This window comes from Ischnura elegans, chromosome 3, assembly GCF_921293095.1.
Source record: "Ischnura elegans chromosome 3, ioIscEleg1.1, whole genome shotgun sequence".
NCBI lineage: Eukaryota > Metazoa > Arthropoda > Insecta > Odonata > Coenagrionidae > Ischnura > Ischnura elegans.
The window spans coordinates 18,965,271-18,992,290 of NC_060248.1; the positions used below are offsets into that span (position 1 = coordinate 18,965,271).

Consider the following 27,020-nt stretch of genomic DNA (forward strand, 5'->3'; position numbering starts at 1 on the left):
CAATCGTTGGTCCCTCGGCTCCCCAAAAAAACAAAACTCCTTCAACAAGTCAAGTTTATGGTTCCCTACTTTCAGTTCGGTCTTCGCTCTTTCTCTTCTCTCCCGGGGAAATGTTCAGAGGAGAAGACGAAACATCTCACGCACAACTTCGATCTGATCTGCTTGCTGCGCGGAAAGCGAGTGAAGCGACAATTATTTCGCTGCTGCTGGCTGAAGTACGTGCTGCACCGCCGCACGCTTCCTCGATGGGCCGTGGCGTGATCACGAAGGCGCACGCCGCCGCGTCACCCGATCATCCATCACGATCACAAGCAGCTCTCCCACGACAAGCGCTCCCTTGTGGGCCGACTGCGCTAAACGAAAAAAATGGCATTTTGGGGAAGGAGGGGAGTTATAGGAGAGGGCAGGGCGTACGGCCTCCACGGAGGGTCGGTGAGCGCTGATCGATCCGACGGACCAAGTACGCACACGCGATCCAATAGCTGAAACCGCCTTCCTTCCAACAAATACCCCACTAAAGCGCGCCGGAGTAGTTTTCAACGAAAACACATCACTTTTGCTTCCGTGGACCGAAAGCACATTCACCACGGAGATTCTTTAAAGCGCCTTCATAAAAAAAATAGTTTATTTATTTATCTTCGCTTAATAATTTTACCCTTGCCGAGACCCTCGACCCCTTCTCCTGTTTTCCGGGTCATGCGAACCTGAACGAGCCACGGCAACCCTTGATTTGATATCGATAAATTTGGCTGAAAGCGTAAGCTTTGTTCTTGCTGTACTTATTTACTCTCACCTCTCCGATAACAGCACAATGAAGGACTTAACATCAGAGGATTTAAACAATTATCAACGATCACGAACACCCATGCCCCCGGATAGAGGCAACCTACCCCGGCGGGACTCAAACCCAAGATATTCGGCTGTATCGGCCACCGAGTTGATACACTTTTAGGATCAAATTACTTCGATTGACTTCTCTAAGCCAATGTACGCTAGCAAGTGCCCTCACTGAATAATATTGTACGCGCTAGTAAATGTGGCGGCAATTAAAATGAGGTAGTCTGGGGTCAGAACGCGGATATTGCTTCTGAACGCCCTTATCCAAATTTAAAAGTGCGACACACTTAATACATAAGAGCATCATCTAACTGGCTGTGGCCAACTTAAGTCATCCTCAACGAGGCTGAATTTTGGAAATTTGCCACGTTTCACAAATCCACTCGTAATTCAAATTCCTAAAATTCAAATCATTAAAACTGCACACTGATCTCTAATTTAACTTAGTACTCAAGCCCTCTATAGTCAAAACACATAAAAGAGCACCAAATTCCGAAAACTAGGTCGTTCACGGTGCAAGCCGCTTATCCTATTTTCCTAGGTCGATCCCGAAGGTCTTTAAGATCATCCGTCGTATTCCTTTGGCTAGTCAAAAACGGTCCTTCAAACACGAAAACCATCTCGTGAACCGCCCGCATCATGAGGGGAAATATTCCAAAACGGGACTCAAACCCTTGACCACCACACGAAAACCAAGTCACATGTCGGCCAATATTGTCGATAATCACAATAAACCTAATATCTTGGATCAGGAGCCTCTGTGCTACTACCATGAGAATTCAGGAACCTGGATAAGGTAACTTTCTGCGCAGTAGCCTAGAAAGTCGAAGGCCGGTGGTTCGATTCCCGGTCGAGGGGATTTATTTCTGATGGCCGTTCATGCGGCAGGATCTAAATATTGTCTTGTGAGGAAAACGACTCCAAAGAACATATGAATTTCCTAAAGGCAAAAGCTTTATAAATGAAAAATTAAATTCCTAACAGATAAAAATATAACAGTCCACGTTCATTGGAAAGAGATAAGCCGTAGGTACGCATCGACGCCGATAGCGTTCTCGCGATATGGGAGCACGGGTGAACATCCTCAGAGGAAGCAGGCTCCGACCGATAAGGCGGTCGAAATGTAAGCCCTGGAGGGAGTGTTATCGACAGGAAAAGATGCGAAGGCCGGAGTCGAGCCCGGTCGTCGGCCTCGGGCGGAGAGGCGCCCAGGGGAGGAGCGGGCCGCGGAATGGTCGGAGAGGCATTTTTCCAACGGTTAACGGGCGAGAGACGGGAGCGCGTCGAAGGCATCGGAGTGATTGGCGCCATGGGGGATGAGAGGCGCCTCGGGTGATACACGCCTCGGGAAATGCCGAGGAAAAAATCCACTCCTTTGCTCCACTGAGCTCAACAAGATTTTGATCGCCCATCTCATGCGGGAATAAATTGGAGCGATTGGATCGATGTCATCGCATGGGTGGTGTACTGGAAGATATCGCTGGAGCAGTAAAAGCACGGCTTTGGGCAAAGTAAAAAAAAATGTCAAAAATTACTGGAACACAACTCAATAAATTATCTCCGTGAAATCTTACACTAAACTTATGAAGCTTTATTGATCATTTAAAAATCAGAGCGAAATTTAAGTAGTTACTATCTTTAAATAGGTTGTAATATTCCGGGAAATGCGGTGAAGTATGAGTATCAAGCTTTTATCTCCTAATTGATTGCATTAAGGACGTTCTACCGAAAATGGAAGATTTAAAACAAACTTTTTCCGCATGCGTTGCCAAAAATGTTTGCTTCATTATTGATTTCTAATAGGTCTGGAAGCAAAATCAAAGAAGAAATAAATACTTCTTTAAAAAAAACTTAAAAAAAAACACGCTTTTATTTCGCTTGGAACAAGTAATAAAAAAAATATTTCAAAAACTGGACTAAAAAGTAAAAAATAAATTTTTATATGAATAGTTCAAAGAACCTGGGCAATCCATAATATTTTCACTAATAAATTTTTGAAATGATAATTCAAAGAACCTGGGTAATCTATAATGTTTTCACTAAAAATAAAAGCGTGGGGGCCTCACCATTACATATTACTCCATTACATAAAAATACTACTCCACTCAATGTCTATTACATTTTATATCCGTGAGGCCCCCACGCTTTTATTTTTAGTGAAAACATTATAGATTACCCAGGTTCTTTGAACTATTCATGTAAAAATTTATTTTTTACTTTTTAGTCCATTTTTTGAAATATTTTTTTTATTACTTGTCCCAAGCGAAATAAAAGCGTGTTTTTTTTAAGTTTTTTTTTTAAAGAAGTATTTATTTTCTACTTTTTAATCTTCAAATCTTAATCGTATACTTGACCACTTTCATTAGTTTTGTTTAACTATAAAAGCCCACCTCGTTGTATTTTTTTCGAAAAAATCCGCCATGTTGAAAATTCCATATTTAAAATTAATATGTTTATAATGATCAAAATACACAATTTAGATGTTCGAAAGTGGTAAAATATTGTATTGCCACCGGGAATACGACTTCCTGTAAAGTTTCAGATCGATTGGAAGTCGGAAAGTGGTCGAATTTTCGATTGCAAGATTTGAACTAAACATACAAACAAACAGAGTGAGTTAAATAAAAGCGTGTAAAAAAGTGGACAGTTGTGGAGTGTATCTTTAAAATGATAATTTTCCTTGAGTTTTAGTCGATTGTAACCGATTAGGAATACCACTTGTTTCCACTATACGAGAATATTTGATATCAATTACAGTGTGTTTCCCGAAACTCAAAGGGCACAGGGCTGTGAGTGTACACTAAATTTTTATCACGATTGTTACTCTGGTACCTACGCACTTCTTAATTCATCATTTTTTTATCACGACACATATTTTCAAGTAACGATCTACACTTTTTTCTACGGGTTGAAAAGCATCACCATATGTCCGCAGCTAATGAGTAAAGTTGACATCCAGAGAGTTTGAAGCGCTGTGTGCTCGTTATTAATATCGATCGGCTGCAATGAAATAAATTGAAAACGAAATAAAATTTGTTTCTACGTCTGCCCGATATCATCAGCAAACCCTTCCCTTATTTTTTGTGCGTCAATCAGTAGAGGAAAAGGAGAATGGCTTATTTTAAAAGTTTCGCAAGTAAAACCATAACTCAAATAGTCAATTATTAGCGATGTATAACTCGCTTAGTAGTTATTTTACCACCCGGAAATGCTCAGTTCATATAAAATAGACTTCTGATAGGAGTGGAGAAAAGTGAAGACTGCTAAAAACCTTAAGGAAATGACAGATTAGTGAGCCACATCATGAGGCATGATCCCTGATGAAAACAATCGGTGAAGGACAAGTATGTAGAAGGAAATAAGGGCAAGGCACGTTACAAAGGCACGGGACAATGAGTTACCTAGGGCAGAATATAAAGGATTTAAAGAAAAGAAATACGTCACTATGAAAAGGCAATCGGATAGGAGAACGGAATAAAGGGCTACGTCAACCGAATCTTGGGACAGTTCACTTGTGATGATAATAAAGTGAATTTTGAGCTGCACTTGCCTGTATCTCAAAATTGAAGAGTTTTCCTACGTATATTTCAGATTAAATTTGATCCACAGACTTTATTAACTTATACTGAAAATTACAAAAAAGTCAGTTTAACTTTTAAACGAGGAAAAAAGTCACTAAAATAGACCGTTCGTAAGGGATGGATTCGTCCTCTTAATTCCGATTCCCTTCCTCAAGCGGCCGATTGCGGTGCTTTCCTTGGATCAAAGGGATGGATCGCCAGAATGGTGGGCGTGGCAGTTGAGGGGGGAAGGGATGTGGGTGTGGTGACGGGTGTAGGGGGGTGCGTGTGGTGCGGCGGCACGCACCACAGGAAAGGGGGGGAGCAGCGCAGAGGGAGATAAGGGAGGGAGGAACTGCGGCGGCAGTGCATAGGGGTCAAGGGTGGGACAGCCAGGAAGTGGAGGGGGGAGGGACTGTGATTGGGGCGGACGCGCAGACAGAGAGAGAGAGAGGGAGCACGCACCTCCGGCTAGACGAAAAAAACGAAGCTCTTCCATTAACATCGCACGCAAGAATTCAACGGACCCGTTCCTAAAAATATTGAAATTTGGCAATTTTCAACAGTACTTAATTTCATTCCGTTTACTATCCATAACCTACTTATCGAAGAGGGAGCAATAATTGAAAAGTACTCACTTACCCTTACTTCCAGGGCCACTTAGGTCCTATATAACACCATAGAGTAAGTATATTACTCTGTAGTATACTTTATGTATATATATTGCTCTATAAAGTATACTACATATAGTAAATATTACTCCATCGATACCTCCACTGCACAAAGGCTCAACAATCGCCAACCAAATCAAATCCGCTCATCTAGTACTACTAGCGCTACTAGATGAGCGGATTTGATTCGGTGGGTGATTGTTGTGCGTATGTGCAATGAAGGTATCGCTATGATCACACTTACAATTAGCCGCACAAACAATTTCCCTCTATCTCTTGCCCGTTGCCTCCTGTTCTGGAGTTCCAACATTCTCCGAATCAGATTATAGTTCGTTCCACCATCTTTCTCTTTCTTGGTCTTGTTCTCGGGCTACGTCCATCTGGGTATGCTTATCATTCATAAATGATTAGGAGTGTTCGAAAATAAGGTTTTACGTAAGATTTATGGAACCACTAATGAACAGAAGAGGTGGCAAAATCAATTCAATAAGGAGATCAGAGAACACTACAGGAGAAATTATATTTTTGGCGGAATTAGGGGCAGAAGATTAAGTTGGCTAGACCATCTGCTGAGAAAAGAAGACGAAAGTAAGATGAAGGAAATTCTAAAAGTGAAAAATACATAAAATAATAAAAATATTTTGTTGTAAGAGCACTATCACCAAATCTGGTACTTGTTTCTATGCTTTCGAGTGATTTTCAGGTACCATTATTTAATAATATTATCAGTCAATACGTTCCAAAGAAATCTCGTCCCATACGATAAAATGTATTCGAAAAATTGACATTTTTAAATCTTAAACAAAAAAATTTGGCAAGTTTCCGACTCTACCGGCCTCTTCTGTCAAATGATGTTGCGCCCAGAATAGCACTCCCCCGCCCCATTGATTCAGCGAGCGAATTGGATAATGAGGAAAGATACGACGATATCACCATTAAAATGGGGGTAGCAGATTTCGCGTATTTTTTTCGTTTTCAATTTACGAGTGTATAACTGATTGCATGCACCTACCACAAATATTTTAGGGGCGAAATATTTTCTATCGATCTTGGTAATGAATAAGAAGGATCCAAAACGAGCATTTAATTCCAGGCACAAGTAGTTCAAACAATGAATACGAGTAAGCACTACTTTCCGCTACGTGATGATACTTAGCGCAGATAAAAATAACTCCGGGAAAAACTATATCGATACTCAACCAATTGGGCGTTGATAAAATTATATAAATAGACGTAAAGTATTTTCGTGTGCAATAAATGTACGTTGTAAGTCATACGTAGCATTGTAAATGTAGATAATTGCACGAGGGCAACAAAGAAAATTTTGACGAAAGGTTGGGAGGGAGGGAGATGAAGCCATGAAGTGTCATAACTAAAACTCTTCTCACGACGAAAACAGAAGAAAAAAATTAAGGTCAATGCAAAAATTCGATGAACTATTTATCGTACCGTATTTTCAACGGGATATTTATAATATCACAAACGAAAAATAATGGCAATGACCCCGACGTGATTTGAACACGCAACCTTCTGATCTGGAGTCAGACGCGCTACCGTTGCGCCACGGAGTCCGCTACCTAATGCGAGGTGGAATTGGATAGAGGTAAAGTCGTAGGATGCGGAAGAATGGAATGTTATGTTCGAACTAACCACTTCAAGGACTTAAAAATTAGAAAATTAAAGATTTCACCCAGAGAAAAAGATACGCGGCTTTATAATACTAGGAAATTAACATAAGGGGATGAGGTAAAACTCTGCTATTAACGTTTGAGAGCTGAAAATAGATGCCCACATTGGTGCAGCTTCAAAAAAAAAACTTTACCATAACTTATCAATAAGGACTTACCCTTCTAACTCCATCAAATATCTAAACTAAACCGAATACTTGTCGTTGATATTTAATTACAAGTGATAACTTGCCCTTTTATTCCTATTAATACAAAAAATCCTCCAGCAAATAATCATCAATACCTTGCAATTATGCTTTGGCTCTCAAGAATATCTTACTTCAATTGTGCAACGAGATTATGTCGAGTCCCATTAATGCCGTTTTATTTAAAGTTAATATTTTTCTTCCTTACACTTTTTACATTTTATCTATTTGTTCTCAATCCTTTTCCTTACGTTTCTTACATTGCTAACACTAACCTTAATCATTCTTAAAGGAACGTTCAAGTATTACGTAAGTACTTTTTTGTCATTTTTGACCCCTCTCCTTCCGACCATGCAACGAAAATAGGAGCACAACAAATATGCAAAACCGCACCTCCTCCCTTCCCCCAGGAGTGGTTACGTAATACCTCCACTAAGCTGCGAACACATAGCCATTCCTGCTGTCCCTTCTTTTCCTTATTTCCGCAATCCATTTTCACTACTTTTCCTTAACTTTTGCAACTCCCATTCATTTCAGAGCATAGACTTCCGTTAGAATATCTCTTGGAAGCCGCGGACAGTGATGGGCTCATTGACATCTTCGGGGATGGCAAAACGGACAAGCTAATTGATAACAAAAGCAACAGGGAATATTGCCATTACTGAGATTTTTAGTGCAAAGAATCATTTTCAAGAGAAAAGACTTTCATTTTTATTTTTATTTACTTTATTCTCCAACCATCGAATACAGCTCATGTTGTCCATTTTACATCGGGGTATGCAACAAATTTAACTAGTAAACGTACACAAACAACCATACCCTGGACAGGGAGAACCTACTCAGTCGGGACTCGAGCCCGCGACCTCTTATTTGGCAGGCGAGGACGTTACCCCGCCGCCACCGAGGCCATGCAAATTTTCATCAATAGCTTGCAAATATGCTTTAGCTCCCAAGTATGCCTTACTACAATTGTGCAATGAGATTATTTTGAGTCCCGTTAATGCCCTTTTATTTAAAGTTAATATTTTTCTTCCTTACACTTCTTAGATTAGATAGATTAAAAGGTAAACTTTGCTGTATATCACACATTTTTTATTAAAAGAGTCGACCGGTTTCAACCTTAACAGGCCATTATCATGAGGTGAATAATAATGTTGAAATTACATAATCTTGATAATGACCATTAAAGGTAGAAACAAGTCGAGTCTTTTGATAAAAACTGAGTGGAATACAACAAAGTTTACTTTTTTGAACTATCATGTTACGATTCCATACAGTAACCTCAAAAACTTTTTTTTTTATTTAGGAGAAATTAGGAGTTGTAGGATCTATTCTGACGAAAAAAATGATGACGAAAAAAATGATTGTGTGATTCAGCTTTGCAATTCGGAGTAGTTACACACTGGGAGGGGTTCGTCTCCATGGCTGAGAAGGTCTCCGTCGCAGTAGACGAGCGAGGGAGTCGGGAAAGGGTGCGTGAGGGAGAGACCCAGCCAACGGCGGAATAATTGAGAAGGGGGATGGCAAAGCACTTTTACTATCCGGGGGTGGGGGGTTCAGGCTTTTCTTATTTTTCCCCAAATTTATAGCTGAGAGTGTTATAGGGGGGGCGGGACTTCTTACAGAGTCCCGCCAAAGAGCATCAGGCAGGCGACACGCAAGCCGGCCAAGTAAAAAAAAAAAAGCAGCCGTGAATCAAGTGAGAAGGTGTGAGGGGATGTGAATTATTTATTGGTAGCAGACGGCAGAATTCTCACGTCTTCAGATCCACAAGGGAGAGCCGTGATCCTACCGAATGCCAGACCAAAGAAACGCCTACCACGCTCCACGGTGAGAATCGTAATTGAAACAAAAAAAAACTGAATAGGCTAGATTAAACAAATAAAGATAGCAAGACATTTCAAACGAATTCACAATTGAAAAAAACAGGCAGAACTCCTAATGACATGGGATATTGATTAAAAAGTTAGCAAGAGAATGATGATGGGGTGCGATTCGGCTCGTCCAATAAATTTAAAAAATAGCAAACGAACATGAATCCATGCCAACGATGGCCTAAAAACGCGAATCAATAAGGTAAGAAGGCCAGTTTCCTATTGTGAATAGCAATAGCTTCAAATAAAATATCTGGCGATATTACAGCGCGAGCAGAAGAGAAAAGGTAGAGTACTTAATGTGACCCTCATTTCATCGTTTTGAAGGGGACCTCTCCATTCACAACGATGACACTCTTGACGATGAACGCTCACTCTCTGACGGATGAACGACGTAATTATTTTGGTTGAGGAAAAAATTGTTCAAAAACCTCAAATACACTTTTAATGCAAAATCAAGTAAAGCTCTAAAGCAAAACTCTCTCGATATCAAAACGCAGAAGAGACTTCTATATAAATTTCAATACCACTCACAATATCATTTATTCAAATAATTCACAATTTCAATAATTCAGAATATTTTGAAATCAGAATGGGATCAGAAATCTATGAGGCAAATTTCAGAAAAGTATGGAAGGAATTTAGACATTAATTCCCATCACTTATGAAAGTTTAAGACAATTCTATGTACAAACAGACCAACGGTTACGCCTATTACAATCCACATCTAAAGCATATTGAAAATGAAAAAGCAGGAGCAATTTCCACAATTTTACATTTATTAATACTACCGGCTTCGCTACCCTGATGATGCTGAAAAGCGAAACCGGTAGTATTAATAAATGTAAAATTGTGGAAATTGCTCCTGCTTTTTCATTTTCAATATGTCACGTTTCCACTCCATCTCGCCTGAAACCTCAGACTATATTCTAAAGCATATAGTGAGTTGATATATTTAAAAACTAGATAGGTCTTATAATCAAATACAATAGACACCTATCACCTAGAAATCTAGAGTATTTTGATTAAGACAATGATTACAGCCAACGTAAAAATTATCGAAAATATCTTATATATAATATTTCAATAGAACCAATACCATGTCTATACTGACGATAAAACTTGAAACAACTATTTCGAAATATTGTTTCATAATATTTGATGGCTCGATAAATGCACATAAACTTGGATAATATAATCAGTGAGCTTACCTTCTCCACTTGCTTTATTATCTGAGAAATTTAGTACGCGAAGCTGAGCATATATTGCGGCGTAATAATGACCAGCTACAAATATTCATAATTACACGTCACCTTGACATGTGCGAGCTTTAGTTCGAGAGTTTCAGGGTTCGACATAGCAAAATTGCCTCAAGGTAACAGAAGCGGGTACGAGGGAGCTCGTTCAGTAATTCGGACATTCTCACAACGGTTCACATTATTGAGGGGGTATCATTTCCCTCATAAAAGAGTTCACACAAGAAACCTTGCAAATTATTTACAGTCGCATTCAAAAGTACTGCAACGCATTAGCGTTAATTACCACTACGCCAACTGACTCATTTTGATTGGTTGAGTCTCATTAGGAAATCTCATTAGCCATTGGACGGGAACGAACAAATCAAAGCAAAGACTTACAAAATCAAAGCCAATAGTAACAAGCAGTGGCATAATTTACGATGATGTTTCGGCACATCTTTTCCTTATTTCACTTTCGTCACGCCTCGTCAAAAGACTAGAGAGTTAATGGTGAGAAAATATACTTCGACGGACCGGTCAATTTACGAGAGAAAATAAATTGAAGTTCTGGAGGTGGATTTGCTATCTAGCATGAACAGTACAATTCATATAGTATTCACACATCCCGCATTCATTTCCCTTAAACTATGCACTAATAAAAATTTTGCAGGAGATGGGAATGTTGTTCAAATTTCCCTCGTTACGGTACTACAGAAAATACCGAAACTCCAGTTCCGAACTGCGGCGAAATTGGCGGAATACTTTTGAATTCGACCACACACACCACGTTGAATGACAAATCTTGGTACCAATTGGGACCTATCTCACGACAAATAAAAAATGAAGCTACTAAAAATATCAGGTCCATTGAATTTATGAACATTTTCAATGCTAATTTTTCCACTGCCAAAAACAACTGCGTCTCCAAAAGCGACTATCTGGCTCGGGAACGCCACTATCTGCATGCCATGAAGCCGTCATCGCTCCGTGAGTCGATAAAGAGCCAGGGATGCAGAGATGAAGCCGTTATCGTGTGGCTTATGAGGTCTCGGCTCAGACAAGGCTCTCGCCGCCGCCGCAGTGGGAGGGGAAGAGGTGGAAGTCGCAAATCATCCCGAGGGGGCGAGGAGTGGGGGAAGTCGTAATATTGAGAGGGTAAAAGGGGTGGGGAAGCGATGCTCCGTACGTGATCGTGCACGCGAAACGATGCCCTCCGTTGCCGCCGAAGGAAATTCTGTTTCAATCTCTCAATTCATAGGACATCGCCAAATGGATCCACCGATTCCAATATCTTCCCCCAAAAACGCATCTAGCAGATTATTCCAAGCCAATTTTTGCGGTATTTGCCATTCCAGCCAATTCGTTAATAAATACGATGTGTCTGATAAATCAATAATAAAAATTTATTTACACCTACCTTTTGCTTTTACAGCTGAATACAAGATAACAAGAGAAGGAGCTTCAGGTGGTCTCCGAGGTCATAGGACCAGAATTGAGCCACCATCAAATAACAAAAATGTATGCCAACAAAAGAAAATAATAATGCAGTAAATAATAGACGAGTGTTTTAAAGAAATAACATCAAAGTAAATTTTCAATTATTTCTTGCGAGAAAAGCCAATTTTTGGCGTCCTAACAATTTATTTGATGATTTAACGTTTTTAATAGGATATATATATTTCCAAATCAAATGCATTATTGGCAGTTAACCGCTGTCGCGAAATAATTTATGCAGGGAGCAGCAGAAATATTTGATGGCTTTCAAATGAAATAACTTTAATCTTTATAAGTATCATTACATGTTTAACCTGTTCCATAAATTTACAGACAGCACATAAATAAATGAAGAATTTCAAGGAGAAATGGTACCAACTTATAAAAACACATATTTTGCTTTTACTAACTGATAGGTATTTTTGGTTCTATTATAGATATGAAATGGAAATGAAATAAAGATTAAATGGCAAAAAGAAGGACCTCTCGGAGAGAAAATGGACAAATCAAAGAAGCTGATTTACCACCAAATCCTCCTCCCTCAATTCTTTTAACCAGCTTCATGTCCAGCCATTCATCTTCAACAACTCACTTCACCGGAAAAATTCACTATCACTGTGGATGCAGCGGAAAAGTGTACTCAAATTCATCAATCGTTGATTGGATAAGGTGTTAAGAATGTAAAACACGGTGGCCTTTCACCACTTATTCAGGAAAAGAAAAGTTCGCATGGGAATATTGTGATTAGGACTCTTGCCCCATATGGGGGAGAAACTTGCCCCACGCGAGGGGCAAGTCTCCTTCAAGTTTCCATTTTATTCTTATTACCCATTTGTCCCGAAAACAACATCAATGAGACCTTTTACGACGGGAATTCAACAAATAACAATTAAAAATCATATTCCTGGTTAGGGGCCACCTACCCAGGCGGGACTCGAACCCGCGATCTTTCTCGCAGGGAAAAAATCTACCTTACGAGGCCGACACAGACTATGTCACAGTTGAAAACAAGTAGTTTATTATTTTTTGTAGCAATGGAAGTATTGTAGGGGACATAACAGTGAACAAACTGCAAGAAAACTAGAATCAATGATCCGACCTGAATGCATAACTATATATGAGGGGGTGAGAAGCCAAGGGGTGCGAGTGATTTCTGTTTCTGAACGGAATTAGGTAGAAATTATAGGTAAAGAAAACAAAACGAGAACAACTTGATATTCAGTAGTTCATTTCATTTTCCACTCGATGTCAGCACAGAACAGAGACTCACACGTATCCATTGGCCACCACGTTTTTGTATATTTCTTCTATAAATATCTTTACCTGACTATGATTAGAAAATAAATCACTTCTACCCCTTTCACTCCTCACCCCCTCATATTTGTCTGATAGATGCGTTTTCCTTGCCCCCCCCCCCCCATTCCCCATGCGTCGTCATCCCCTTAGAGAGCGTCAACCCGCTACTCATCCGAGTCTTCCGCCGACTCGAGCATTTCACGGGTGATGTAACCAGGTGGGGACGTCAGGTACGTACGCAGTGAATAAAACCACCCGCCCACGCGCTCGCAAGCACATGACGACACAGCGTGACCCACGCCCACTCGGAGAGCCCGCCCTCGACGGCGGGGTTGGAGGAGGGGGAGGAGGGGAGGGAGAATGGGGGAGAGGGGGCCCTATCACAAGGCATTCGAGGAATGTTCTCCCCTCGGAACGGACGCAAATGAAGATAGACCCGCGCCAATCCATCCTCAAGAAAGCCTCACACAGATGTTAAACGAATTAGGGTGGGAGCCGCTAGAGACTCGGGAGGAGGCTTGGATTGCTTGAGCAATAGGGTGGTTTCCTGTTATTTTTTATTGCCTAAATCGAAAGATTATTACTACTGGAGTACGCATTTGACGCTTTTAGATTTTTAAATGACGATATCTATTTTTCGCGATTTAATGAAAAGTGAAAATTTTCAAGCGCGCGGAAACGCGACGGCTAAGTGTGAATGCTGGGAAAACCCCGTGTGACGTCATTCTGGTTCCCGCTGTCGCCGTGTGAGGTGACCTTGGGGCGAGGATATTGTGCGCCGCTACTAACAGTAATCATCATGAGCCACGAAAGCTTCAATCAAGAAACTTCTAGATTACTGCTGCAATACAGCTTCATGCTACGATTGAAACGGAAGGAAAATAAAACATTGGACCCAATGGAACATCATGCAGGTAAAAAAAGAAGCAAAATCTGAGGGATAAAATGACCGGACAGATTTTAAACATAAGAATAAAAATTCAAATTGAGGAATGCTAAAATGCTAAAGGCTGTCTTCCACTTCAAGACATTGAACGCGTCCAAAAAAAAGCCGAAGCACTAAACGGCAGCATAAAAATAACATTGTCCCAAGCATAAATTAGCAACAGAAAAACAGCAACATATTCAAATTTATGACATTTTTGTAAGTTCAAGTTCACCTTAAAGACATAAAATGATAAGTGCCCGCGATAACATTATCTAAAACAGGAAAATTCAATAGCGAAATTGGGGAACCATAACTCCTCTTGATCGCGTGCTGCCCTCAATAACTTCAGAAACGTATGGATTATCTTCGCTTTAATCAATTAAGGGTACAAAGATAACTTAATGCAGAAATCAATGCTATCTTAAGCACATGATTGGTTATATATGGCAGTTCAACGAGACAATGTCAAAGAGTGTTGTCTCTGAGTAGATTCTGATGCAATACATAAAAAGATAAACCGAGTTCATCGATTATCAAAAGATATGCGTGATTTTCCTAAGGGAGTAGGTATATCAAATTATACGTTCACGAAATGCAAAAGATATTCACCGGAAAAAATAGGTTCTATCTCGAATTGACGGAAACGATTTAACCTGATTATTTTCTATGGCATTTCAATTTAAACCCCGCGTTACTGCTCGTCCTAAACGGTAAAAACTTTTAAACTAAAAATAATTGAGGCACGCGGTATATAGTGGAAGGACATCTTGAGTAAACGCAAAAGAGATGGCATATTTCCAAATGTTTATTGCGTGCCGTACAATATTTTCCGACCGTTAGGTCATTCTCAAGAGATGACTCCTATCCCTTTTCCTCAACATTCCCCCTCTACTTCCCACCCCCACTCATCCAAATAGGATAAATACAAATCCAGAAACTCACAATATCGCAGTAAACTTGAGAACGACCAAACGGTCTAAACGTGTTGTTCGGTGCGCTCTAAATTTATGGAAAAGTGCAACCTCTTTTTCATTAGTTTTTTTTAATAATTGGGAAGGTGCATCCGGATCCCATCGGTGGAAAATACATATTGTAGGATTACTATAAAGGATATTTTACCCTTTAAATACTAAACGCAATAACGGTAGACCTTAAGTGTTTTTAAAAGGAAATTTGCATATGTCACAATTTTTTCTTCGTGTATACTAAAGTAATTTGCTTTCGCTTCACATAACTGCCAAAATGAAAAAAAACATCAATCGAGCCCTTTTTGAAAAAATAATTTTTTTCATATTTTGATGAAAGGCTGAATTAAATATCTTGTCGTGAAAATTAAAAAATAATAATTTCAACAGATGAGCAAAGCACTCCATGCAGTACTGAGTTAGGTCGTTTTACTTACGTGCAAAATATTTTGTTACTAATAATAAAACGAAATACTTCACAATTATTTTCCAAAAGCATAACCTCGCGTCAATGAAGTAGTATACAACCGGTTATGCAACGCACAAAAACGGCTAATTCTTCAAATGAAATCCTTTTCACGTGTGCAAAACACGATCATTGACGCACGGTAATGGGTTAAAAAAATAGTATTCCTCCAGTTAAGTACGCTTCAAAATTCCACAACCGAGGAATTGTAAAAAAATGGAACTGAAAATGAAGGTTAAAAAAACTGATATAGAATCCTGAATGCAGGGATTGTGCGGCAGAGGCCGCGGTTGACACATACCAAAGGAACTCGCTCAAGCAATATGGGGAGTGACAGCAAGGGGGAGGAGCATGCATCTTCATATTACTTTGAGAGCCGTGAAAGGAAGGCATGAGCCAGGGGTTGTCCCGTCACCAGTCACGAAAAAATAAGACGTGGGATTTAAAAGCATCTAAAAAAGAAAATCACCATGAAGTTGGGAACGCTACTATGGTAACGCAGCTCAGAAATTATTCACGACAGCACTTTAAAAGCCGTTTGCCGTATGAAAAGGCCGTCTTGAGATATTTTCACGGGTTGATTGATCTTGAAAACAACGCTGATGACACACAAGAAAATGAGAAATTCGGAAGATGGCGCACGATCTAAAATTTTTAATACACATTTATCGTCTTAGTTTTTAGGTTTATTTCCGCCAGTAATTAGAATCGACTCATTTCCCTCCGCAGTTGAAAATTATTTTAAAATCAGTTTCGCCAATGACAAGTCATAAATCGCACAAGTTCCATAAGTGCACTCTATATGTCGACAAATGGAATCTACGTCAATTTGTAAATATGCACACATGATTTTTTACACACACACTTGAACTCATTCACGATAGACGTTCGATGCATCAGCACCATTTAGATTAAAGGCAATAATCGCCAAAGGCTGATATATAGTACTGCATATTTACTACTGATATACTACAAATGCGAATTTCCTAAATATATTTCAACAAAAATATATTTTTTCAGTTCTGATACGGCCTTAGTGACGTCCGGGTAGAGTCGTTGACTGCGAATCCGAAGGTCGCGGATTCGAGACCCGCCTGGATCAGTTATCTTTGCCCAGGGCAATGATGTTCTTGTTTCTAAAGAAGTTAATTGTTGAGAGCTTACACTAAACGGCCATGGAGAGCTGTTTTTGAGGTATGTGGAAAAAATAGGCTGATTATGAAGTGTTGAAAATCACTAAAAAATAAAGTTTCAATAATTAAGAATGAAAGAAATTTTGCTTCTTCCACAAGTTTATTTGTACTAAACTTGTGGAAGAAACAAATTGTCTTTCATTATTAATATGGAGCCCTTCCACCACGTACGTGCTTAAAATTTTGATTTAGTTTTGATTTAAATTTTCAATAACTTACAACATGTTAACTAGAGAACCAATCGAAAATGGTCATAAGTATTTTCTAATCATGCCCGCGATTGGCTGGCGAAAATAAACTTCGGTGACACCCATCACGTCACCAATTCCAACAAGGCATTTCCCGTGCATAGGAAGGGGGAGGAGGAAATGAATAGTGATGTCAGCACCCAGGGTGGCTTTTAATGCATTATGACTCTTCGCAGGAGTGGAAAAGGAAAATAGGTGGGGTGCGCTGCAAGGCTTAATGTGGTCAAGCCTTAGATGGGGGGAAGCAGAGAGGCGGAAGAAAAGAAATGCAGGAAATGGAATGGAGAGAAAATGGGAGGGGTGGAGGAGGGGAGGGGAGTTTTGGCGAAGAGGGGATGGGGTGGGAAGGGGAGAGGTCTAAGACGGAGGCGACGCACAGTGGTCCGGATCGCGAAAAAGTTGGACAAAAATCAGATTTTCGTTGGATGTCTTTAAAAATTGCTCCCTATATGTTTTTGGCGAGCTATTTTCATTTCTGCAGTTATTTTTAAGAAAAAACTATTATTTCATGCGATATCGTGGAACTTTAACTTATTAAATGGCTAATTGTAACGCTGACTGCATAGATAAACGGTAATCATGATAAAATATGAAAATAAATGATAATTAGTTGTATAGAATGAGTTAATGATCTTTAAAATTAGTCAATAGAAAAAAAACGGCTAAAAGTAGGGTTTTTGGGTGCATTGACTTACGTTAAAGAGGTGCGATTTCCAGATTTCGTGAGATTCTTCTGTATGGACTAAAAAGTAATTACTAAATAAGTGTCAAAATAGTATTTAAGTGGCTCTTTTATTCTCATAAAAGCATGGTTAATTCCTCATAAATTTACAATTATGTATTTTAATTTTTCAGCATCAGATTCTTCTGAATCCCACCCATCCTCCTCTTCTCATTCACTCGAAGAATTTTGAGACTCTTGCAAGACCAAGAGATCACGAACCTCCTGCGGAAGATCTTTAAGGCCCCGGCATTTGTTTAGTTCAGTTCTTAATGTGCTAATAAAAGGATCCGATATTAGGATCAGTCTCCGGAAACTATCCTCATTAGTGTGAAGTCGAGATATTTTTCTTGCGTGATGCTCGCGATATATTCTAATGTCTTTATTGCGAGATTCCTGGGCCTCCTCCGACAGTTCTCCAATAGGAAGAAGAGCCGACTCGATGACATCTGCACCATGTATTAACACTTTGTGCACAGTGGGTGGCATGTAAAACCAACCATAATGTCTCACAAAATTTTCCGCTGTATCCATACAGAACTTTTGAAATTTTACTGAATCTATCAAAAATCCGCAAGACAACCTTAAAATTGTAAATGATCGTAGTTTTTCTCGGCGAATCGAATGAATAAAATCTTCTCGGGTTAAGCACTGGGTCAGGCTTTTTGAGGCCAAAAAGCCTGACCCGGTGCTTAACCCGAGAAGATTTTATTCAACCTTAAAATTGTTGAGAAGTGAAAGATTAACTCTTCCTCTACTCCTGAAAATTAATTAACTATGTTATTTCATGTGAAAAGTACTGCATAAAGCAATAATAAAAAGATGTTATATTGCAACAATGAAAAGAAAGCATTCAAAAATATTGACCCTCGCCAGTAATTTCAGCCGATAGGCGAGAATTTTTGAAGAAGCGCCTAGCTGAGTTTTCATCACTGGATGTACCATATTTTGGCTTCAGCACATCAACTAAAAGGCCCATTCTCTTTTTAAATTCGTAGGTACCAATTAAAAAATAAGACTACTAGAACAATATCCCACGGAAGCCCATATCACCATTAGAATACAAGGAAAATACGAACCTGAGGTGCTTTGAAGGTTGCGAAATACAACATCAGGGAAATCAACAATTTTATCCAACCAAGTGCAATTCCTCTTCAAAAAAGAAGAGTTTGATCGCGAACTAGCTCGCCATCTTCTCTCGTTGGAATAAAAAAAATTTCATCTTTAAAAAATTATTAAGCTCTAGTTTTACCTCTTCGTCTCCGTGTAATCTGAAACAACTCTCAAGATATGCATTCAAAATCCTTTTTCAAGCATCCATGGTTTTCTCTTTTTTCTTCAGCATTTGTTCGTGCAGTTTACGCCGCGTAAATGCCCATGACATTGTTGACAGTCAACAATAAAAAACACAGGTTTGCAAAAAGCTACAAAACAGTCTTCTTTCTAAAAAGTTTAAATATCAAATAAAAGGGAAAATATGAAAAATTAGAGCGGTGCCTCGTCTCAGACCAATTTAAAAAAACGGAAACAAGAAACGGAAATAAATGAAACATAGTATACCTGCTCCATAATCCTTATTTATGTGGTTGTCAGGAACTAATAAATCACTTAATCACATTTTTTTTAGTTATCACAACACTATGACTTCTTTGCGAGATCACTGTAAATCACAAAAACTGTAGCCAAAATAGGACTTCGCAATTAGTGATGGGTATGTGTTCACATCGACAGAAAAGTTGAAACTGAAGGGTACCAAAATGTTTCGACCGAAATTTGGATGGGGTTAAAAAGAGGAGTAATATTTACCAATGGAAATGTGGGTATATCCCCTGGATAACTTGTTGGGGTAGGATTGGACCCCGTAAAGAAAATGTGAAATGTTTGGATTTTGAGCGAAAATACATACTAGCGGCGGACCTGCAATAAAATCCGTCCAAAAGGAAGCGGGTGGAGGGTAAAGACCTCATCTATTAACACGCGCAGCTTCACTTGCAAGCCAGACCGCCCCTAGAAAACCAATAAACTCAAGTTGGGTGGTGCACCAAGTGGCAAAATAGCAAAATGACAAAAGATGGCAAAATGTCCCGACCAAAGACCCCTTCCCACTTCCCTGAGGTCCGACACGTGTTCGGGTAACGGGTCTCTTGCCCGTTCGGATTGAAAGAAAGGGAAGGCGGTTGTGGGTTTTCCGGTAGCAGTGAATGTAGCCTGTCGTATTTACTTCAATCTATTACCAAATTGCGATTGAAGTCGTTCTGAGAAGCGATCGACGAAAATATTTTATCTCCTCTCCCAGCGTCCCAACTGCGCTTAACCTAATTCAAATTGTTTCGAAATTATTCTATTGGTCCACACACAGATAAAGTTTGGATGATTACAAAGTATAAAATAGGTTTTAAAATGCTAAAATTCTTATTTTTGTGATTCTGGCCCATGAAACATTGGGAGACACATTTTACCATGTGCCTACACTGCGCTGATGCTAGCGTGTCGACGCTCACGTCTACCGCGGCTAGGAACATAAATCGTTGTTATTCGCTGACTCGCACAGATTTGCAGCTGATTTCTTTACTAATATCTTTATAATACTGTACTTTATTGTCACCAATAGCCAAATTTGCGCAAATCGACGTCACTTTTTTTATAACTCAACATTTATGCGAATTTTTCCGAAAAAAATTACTCCCCTTCAAATAATTCTATAGCAATCATCAACATCTCTATAAGGTTGAAATATATATATTATGACAGTGCAATGTCTATATTACTATAGTGCAAAGTTAGTTTACGAATATAATTGGCGGCGTAAAGCCAAAAATAAATCTAAAATGCGTAATTTTCGAAAAAACGGAACAATCAAGTTTCCATTAGAAATAGTGCTACTTTGACGCAATATATCTAAGCGAGCAATTTTTTTTATAAAAAAGTAAGCATGAAAGGTGATATCCCAGACATATTACTACATAACTTCTACAGTCAAAGTGAGTTTCAAGAAAGTCGAAAAAATGATTTTTGTCCACCTTTTTCCGGATCCGGACCACTGTGCGACGCGTCGTCTGACCCGCTCGAAGCAATCACATTCCACGTTCACTAACTTAATCAACGCAAAGGTTGGTGCGGATTAGCAAGGGTAAGAGATTCGAACATCATCTCTAATTGACGTGTAGGAAAAAAATTGCGTTGGAACCATCATATCACCTTTTGAAATCCGGGTAGAAAGAAAAATAGTTTTGGAAAATTCCACGAGCAACTTCTTCATTATTAGGATTACTTCTGCTTGGAATCCTCGTATGATATGCAATTGATTCGAATTTTTCCACAAATTTCTCAGCGGAACCCTGTGTAATTTTGAAGAAGAGCCGAATGAGCCAGCAAGATGCTGAGTATAGTTTGACCAATCACAGGCTCAACTCGATGAAATGGAGCTCATATAATATCAAAATCTCTAAATAATAAAATAAATAATATACACTATCCCTAAAAGTCAACCACAAACTTTCATTATTTTGTGATTCAATCCGCAGGTTGGTTTGATTAGGTAAGGATAGAGCTCACCTCGGACTAAGCCACAGTAATTTTAAATTACATATTAGGGGAAAGGGGGCCAGATCTTTTCCCTCAGCCACCACGCACTTCGAGTAAATTTATTTTGAGGTGACGAAAGGCTTCCCTTGGAAATTGAATCCAGGACCTCTCCCTCAGCAGCCACGGCGCTCTATCAACTGAGCCACCACGCTCCCTAAATTATAAGCATTTAGATAAAAGCAGTTTGTCTTTCACAAATGATATCCATTGATGCTATACAGCAAAGCTAAGGCACTGCATAGAATGAGGGCAATTGAATTTCATACTTCATTACCGAAGCTGTATTAGCCGCTGGTTCGCTATATTCGTGAAACTAGCATCACCTGACCAGCAAAATTGTCACGTAACAATGACGCCTAACTAGCGCCATTCTCGCGCAATAAACTTTATCTTACTTCAATGACAGCACTCCATGCTGTATATGATATTTTTTGCACTGCAGCTACTTTACTGCACACTGTATATGCAATCGACTCAAAAAGTACCATGGTGACGTGCCGAGGCCTTATAAATTTAATACTCATGTCTTCATTAGCACAAAAAATAAAAAATATTCATGAACAGAAATTAAAAGGAGTCTATACTTCACTGCTAAGTCATTAAGAACTTATCAGCAGGTTATATCATTTAAATATATAATTTTAGCAATATTTTCCATTTTTATATACCCCATTACAATACTCAAAATACAATAAAGTACTAAAAACCAAAACATCATAGAATGCAAAGTAAAAATTTATACTTGATGGCAATATTTGTAAATTTATCCATACTTCAACTAAAGAAAATTATTATATTTTGAATAATATCACTACTCATTAAACCATCCCCTACTTTTTACCATTATTTCGTTTCTTGTTGTAATTTTGCTTCAATTACGAGGTATCTGATTTATTTTTTTAGATACTACCAATTTGAATGTGTTATTTCCATACCTTGTACTTTGCTAAGGTATTTTGTATTATAATAATAAGAAAATATTTTATATTATTATCACGATTCAATTTAAGGTAAAAGAACTTTAAATAAATTACTTACCATAACGATATTTATACTTTAGTCGTAACCAATATTGGTCCCGTAACTAGACAAAAATCGCTATAAGTGCCTACGTAAAAATTCGTACTTTCAAACGATATTTACAGGAATTATAGACAGGAAAAATCCCAAAATATTTGTTATCGATCCATGAAGTACAACATTCGTAGCATACTTTGATAATAGTCATAAAAAAAATGATGTTTCATTTATTTCGCGGAGGAAACTCCAAAATGTGGTCAAGCTTTGGTCGGGGGAGAAGCAGACAGGCGGAAGGAAGAAGGCGAGGTAGGAGATGGACTCGAGAGAAAATTGAGGAAACGGAGGCGAGGGAGTTGGTGTAAGAGGGGTGGATGGGAAAGGATGAGGTGCTGGGGGAGACAAGTGGCATTAAAAGGGGACCAGTGGCCACACGTAGAGGGGGTGGGGCTCAGATTGGAGGGGTTGAAAGTGCTGCCCTAGGCCTCAATCACATACGGGAGGGAAGGAGCAGGCACGGAAAAGGGTCTCCGGGGAAATAACGCCCAAAACATCTCAGGGATAATAATCACGCGAGGAGCACATGCTTAAGCAAATGACAGCCAAAGACTCAGATTTCAAATTATGGGATCAGAAACAAATGCATGAGTCGAGATAGAAATTGGAAGGAAAGAATTAGAATAAAACGAAAGATTGACACTTTTGAAGGAAAGCACTGACGTTGTTGGTCTTTCATACCTCCGCCGCCGTGATTCATCGAGTGGACGAGGCGTTGCGCTACCTTCGACTCGACGTTACCTGATCACGAGGAGCTTGCAGCATGATCAGACGATGCAGTTGACGCTAGTCAAGTAAATATTCTCAATTCCTACTTCGCTACTTCCTCGATCATCATCAAAAATCAGCTGGGGTTTTAAGACCTACATCGGCAACAGACGTCATGTACATTTTCCGGATAACCACCAGTTCGACAGCAAGTTCAACAAAAAAAGCAAGTGGGAATAAACAAAGTTGATTGATCTGTTTTTTTATACGCGATGGTCCACAATACAGCGCCATTAATTGTTGAACTTAGCATTTTAACGTTAATACCATGAAATTTCTGTATACGTGTGCATTCTTTGCGTGGCTGGCGGAGAGAAAAGACGATTGAAATTGATTAAACAGAGGAAACAGGAACTTTGTAGCTGGATGAGAAAAGATAATAAAATTGCTGAAATTCATGATAGAGGAAAGGGCGTTGCGCAAGGAGGAAAAGTGTCAGGAAAGAGTGGAAGATGAGTAGAATAAACTATGGATGAGAGCGGGAATGAATAATTCATGAGAGTAGTTAAAAAAAAAAGGAGCAACAAGAAATAGTGCACAAACCTAGCAACAAAACCTAAGGGATAATCGTTACTCATAAAATTAATTTCGTATAAATATAACAAATTACTGGTACTCAATAGATAATTCAGCGGTTGTCGATCAATGAAATACATCGAAATATGTTCAAGGTAAAACAGTACCGTGAGGGACAGAAAAAAGCACGACTCTGTTCAAAGATCTTACCAGAATAATAGGAGAGGGGAGGCACGTAACATGTGCAAAAGGCGTGTTACAGGTTTTAAAAGACATAAAAAATACAGAATTATGAGCAATGATTAATGCTGAGGTGAAGTAGTGGATTACTCGTCTCCGGCAGAATTTCAACATTAACATCTATTCAAATTTTTATCACATACTTCATAATTATGCTCCGACTGAACCCTCATTCTGTTGCCAACACATTCCTTTGTTTCATCCCATCATCACTCTTTACGTAAGCTGAAGCGGTGGGTACCGTTTCCTGAACAAGCGTTTTCCGACTACCTGACTAGGGCCTTAATTTGGAACACCTTCCTCTGAAAGAAACCATACCTTCAACCTTTCCCCGAAATTTTAAAGAAACTACCAACATCTTATTACTCTTTCCCCATATAAAAAATACATTCCCTATAATTATGATGCAAAATTTCTTACCTTAGCTTTTCCCTTCCAACCACTTTACAGCCTATAAAAGGAGAAGATAAGGCGTTATCGCCAAAATTAAACGCCTAAAATTTATTTGCATTTTAAAATTGTTTAACAATAATATTCGATGCAATAAAACGCATTATAGATACGTTAATGGACGGAAATGTTTAATGAAGAAAAAATGAATGGCATATACTTATCACAATTTCCGTGAAAACTCTATCGAATTCATGGTAACAAATGCGATTGAGGCGCCACTTATTGTTAGCTATAAAACATCAAGAAATTCACGGAACACGAATAACGATTTTCCATCGGGGAATAAAATTTTCTATAAGTCGAATGGCAAAATTAAGACAAATCCTTGACCCACCACCACAACAAGAATGACGCGTGAAAATGAGAAAATAGCTAAGAAGAAATAGGCCTTCCTGTAATATACAGCCTTCCAAAGACTCGCTATGAAGAATCGGTATCGAGTATCTTATTACTAAATAATCGCACTGCCGGAGAAATACCACCGGCACACGAGCACACCTGACCTCGAGAGTACGCCTGCCAACATATCAACCACAAAAATCCCACGAGAGCTGCATGAAATCGACACAAAACCTAGCCGTAAAACGCATACAAAATAACCAGACCACACCATAAGATAGTAAGAGAAAATTCAGTGGAAGAGAACAAAAAATTAAGAAATTCACGCTACACTTCGTACAAGTTTCTTAAAACTCATGGTTGAATGAATACCGCATATTTTTCACTCGAACGACACGTCCTGTGGAATATTCAGATGCTGCTAGTTTATGTGAACAATCTTAGCCGTTGACCAAATGTATAATATGTTGCACTGAATTGTTGAGGCCTTTACTTTGTAGAATTCCATTATATGGTTGGAAGGAAATTACTTTGCTTTTCTACAAAACAAACACTTTATTGCCCATAATATGTTGTTAAATAAAAGGATATTAATCAGCAAAATACATTATCACTAGCAATCTGCACTTATTGTAAAACGGTGTTTTGCGCCGTACAAATAAAAATCAGTTGTTAGAAAAAATACATAACTAATTCGTGAAATAAATATTGCTATTAATGGGTATAAACTAAGAAATGTATGGTTTGACTTTAAACTTAAAAGCAACTTGTATTATAACATATATGTTAATCGCAGAAAGATCGGACATATATTAAGGATACTTTTTGATCTTCCGATTTTTTACTTATAGACGAATAATTATTGCACGAAATATTTTTCAGAACGGGAAAAAACGAAATCAAGTCAATATATTGGCCACTTTGGGTACACCAAGTAAAGTGGCACCAGGGAATATAAACAAATAGCTTTTGAAATAAAAGCGCTTCGGAGTGATGGGCGGAGTGAATTCAATCACGAAACATTCGCGAGGAATCAAATTCAGTCTCGTCGAGAGAGAACGAAAGAGGTAGCGGCGCCAAAAGTATTCATTGAGAAGAACGTTTGAAGCCCGCGAATGCCACGATTGAGGACTGCTACCTCCACGAAACGATTCCCCGCGCAGAAAAAGATAACGGGGACGGGGCGAGGACCTCTTGGCAAACACGGCCCCTCCCCCTCGCCTTCCCTCCACCCCTCGATATCCCTCCCTCGCAGAAAACGATTGTCTTTCCGCATTCTGCGAGTCGCTGCTCCTCCGACTTCAAAGGCATTCCTCCCCTGCGAGAAAAAAATGAAAATGGAAATTGAAAGACCTTAAAATCTTTGTTTCCCATGAGTAGTCAGAAGGCGTGCGACCCATTCTCTTCACTCCCTTCCTTCCCCTCTCCCTTTCCTTCGGGTCGCACCTCTGAACGTACGCTTGGGGGATTTCATCCAATTCTCGCTACGACGAAGGAGAACACAAACTAACATCAACTTCTGCACAGAAAAGGAAGGGCGAATAAATAAATGGGTGACAGGCCACAGCTACAGTTGAAGTCGAAGAGTTCATTCATAAAAAGGTTACGCAGAGAAACTAAGTAAGTTACATTTTTATTGAAATACCAAAACATTTCCCTCTTATTGCCATCTACAGAGTACAAAATATGAGGACTTCAGCTCTTCATCTGCTCGGAAAATGTATATAATTGCTCACTTTTTGAAGCAGACTCCAGCGATGACCCCGACTAATTCTTGTAACAATGAAATCACAAACAAATAATACTGCCAAAATACGAGAAAAGCGGCTCGCTGAGGGAGCAAGTATGCTGTGAATATACTGGCACTACCGTAAGTTACAAATGTCCGAATACAGTGTTCTCGATTTCATGTTCTCGCGATAAATTTATAACGCAAACGCTCAACACAGGAAACCGGCGCGGCGCGGCGCACAGCTCTGAGACCGGGATGATACTGAACCGTAGACGATGATGAAGACGTCTCGCAAGCGGAGACGAGTCGTTCCCCTACCCTCCCAACAACCCTTGGAATGAGTCATCGCCCAGTGACGTAGCGAGAAAAGCCGAACCATTCTGGGACTCGTATCTCATCGGAGAGAAAGCACAGGACAACCGCCCACAGTGGGGCATCACGCAATCATATTAGGGGCTCGACACCGATTAAAGGAAAACCCACAAAGGAATGGTGCATCTACATATGCATACTGCCCTGCAAACTGCCACTATAGGAGTGTGGCGAGGGGTGTAGGAAATAAAAATGAAATTCTGCAACGAAGTACCTCCTAGCATTTATTTTAGTCCTTGCTTGCACGGGGAAAAAGGAATTCCCATACCTATCCGTTCGGCAAAATATATCTCTTGATTTATCGTTTCTGTTGGAATTTGAAATAAAGTGGGGTTCTATTATGATGACCTCTGTATCGCTCCGAGAGATACCTAACCTCAATAGCTCAAGCAATCCATGACTTGCGGGCAGCCTCCGAGTCTTTATCGGCTCCCAGCCTAACTCGTTTACCATCTGCGTAACGCTTCCTCCACGCCGGTAACAGTTGGTATGGTATTTGGAGGAGGCAACCGACAGCTAAGGTCACTTGCGACATGTATGAAGAGCGGGTAATGAACGGTGGAGAGAAACCCGGCGT

The 27,020-nt window shown here is 39.4% G+C and overlaps 1 protein-coding gene and 1 non-coding gene across 5 annotated transcripts in view; both read right to left on the reverse strand.

The window, feature by feature from the left end:
* LOC124155500 (unconventional myosin-XVIIIa) overlaps positions 1-27,020 on the reverse strand; it is a 730,850-nt gene that overhangs the window by 547,341 nt on the left and 156,489 nt on the right. The gene's annotated exons all lie outside the window — the stretch shown is intronic.
* Trnaw-cca lies at positions 6,568-6,639 on the reverse strand. The gene has a single exon. It is a non-coding gene; the product is annotated as a tRNA-Trp (tRNA).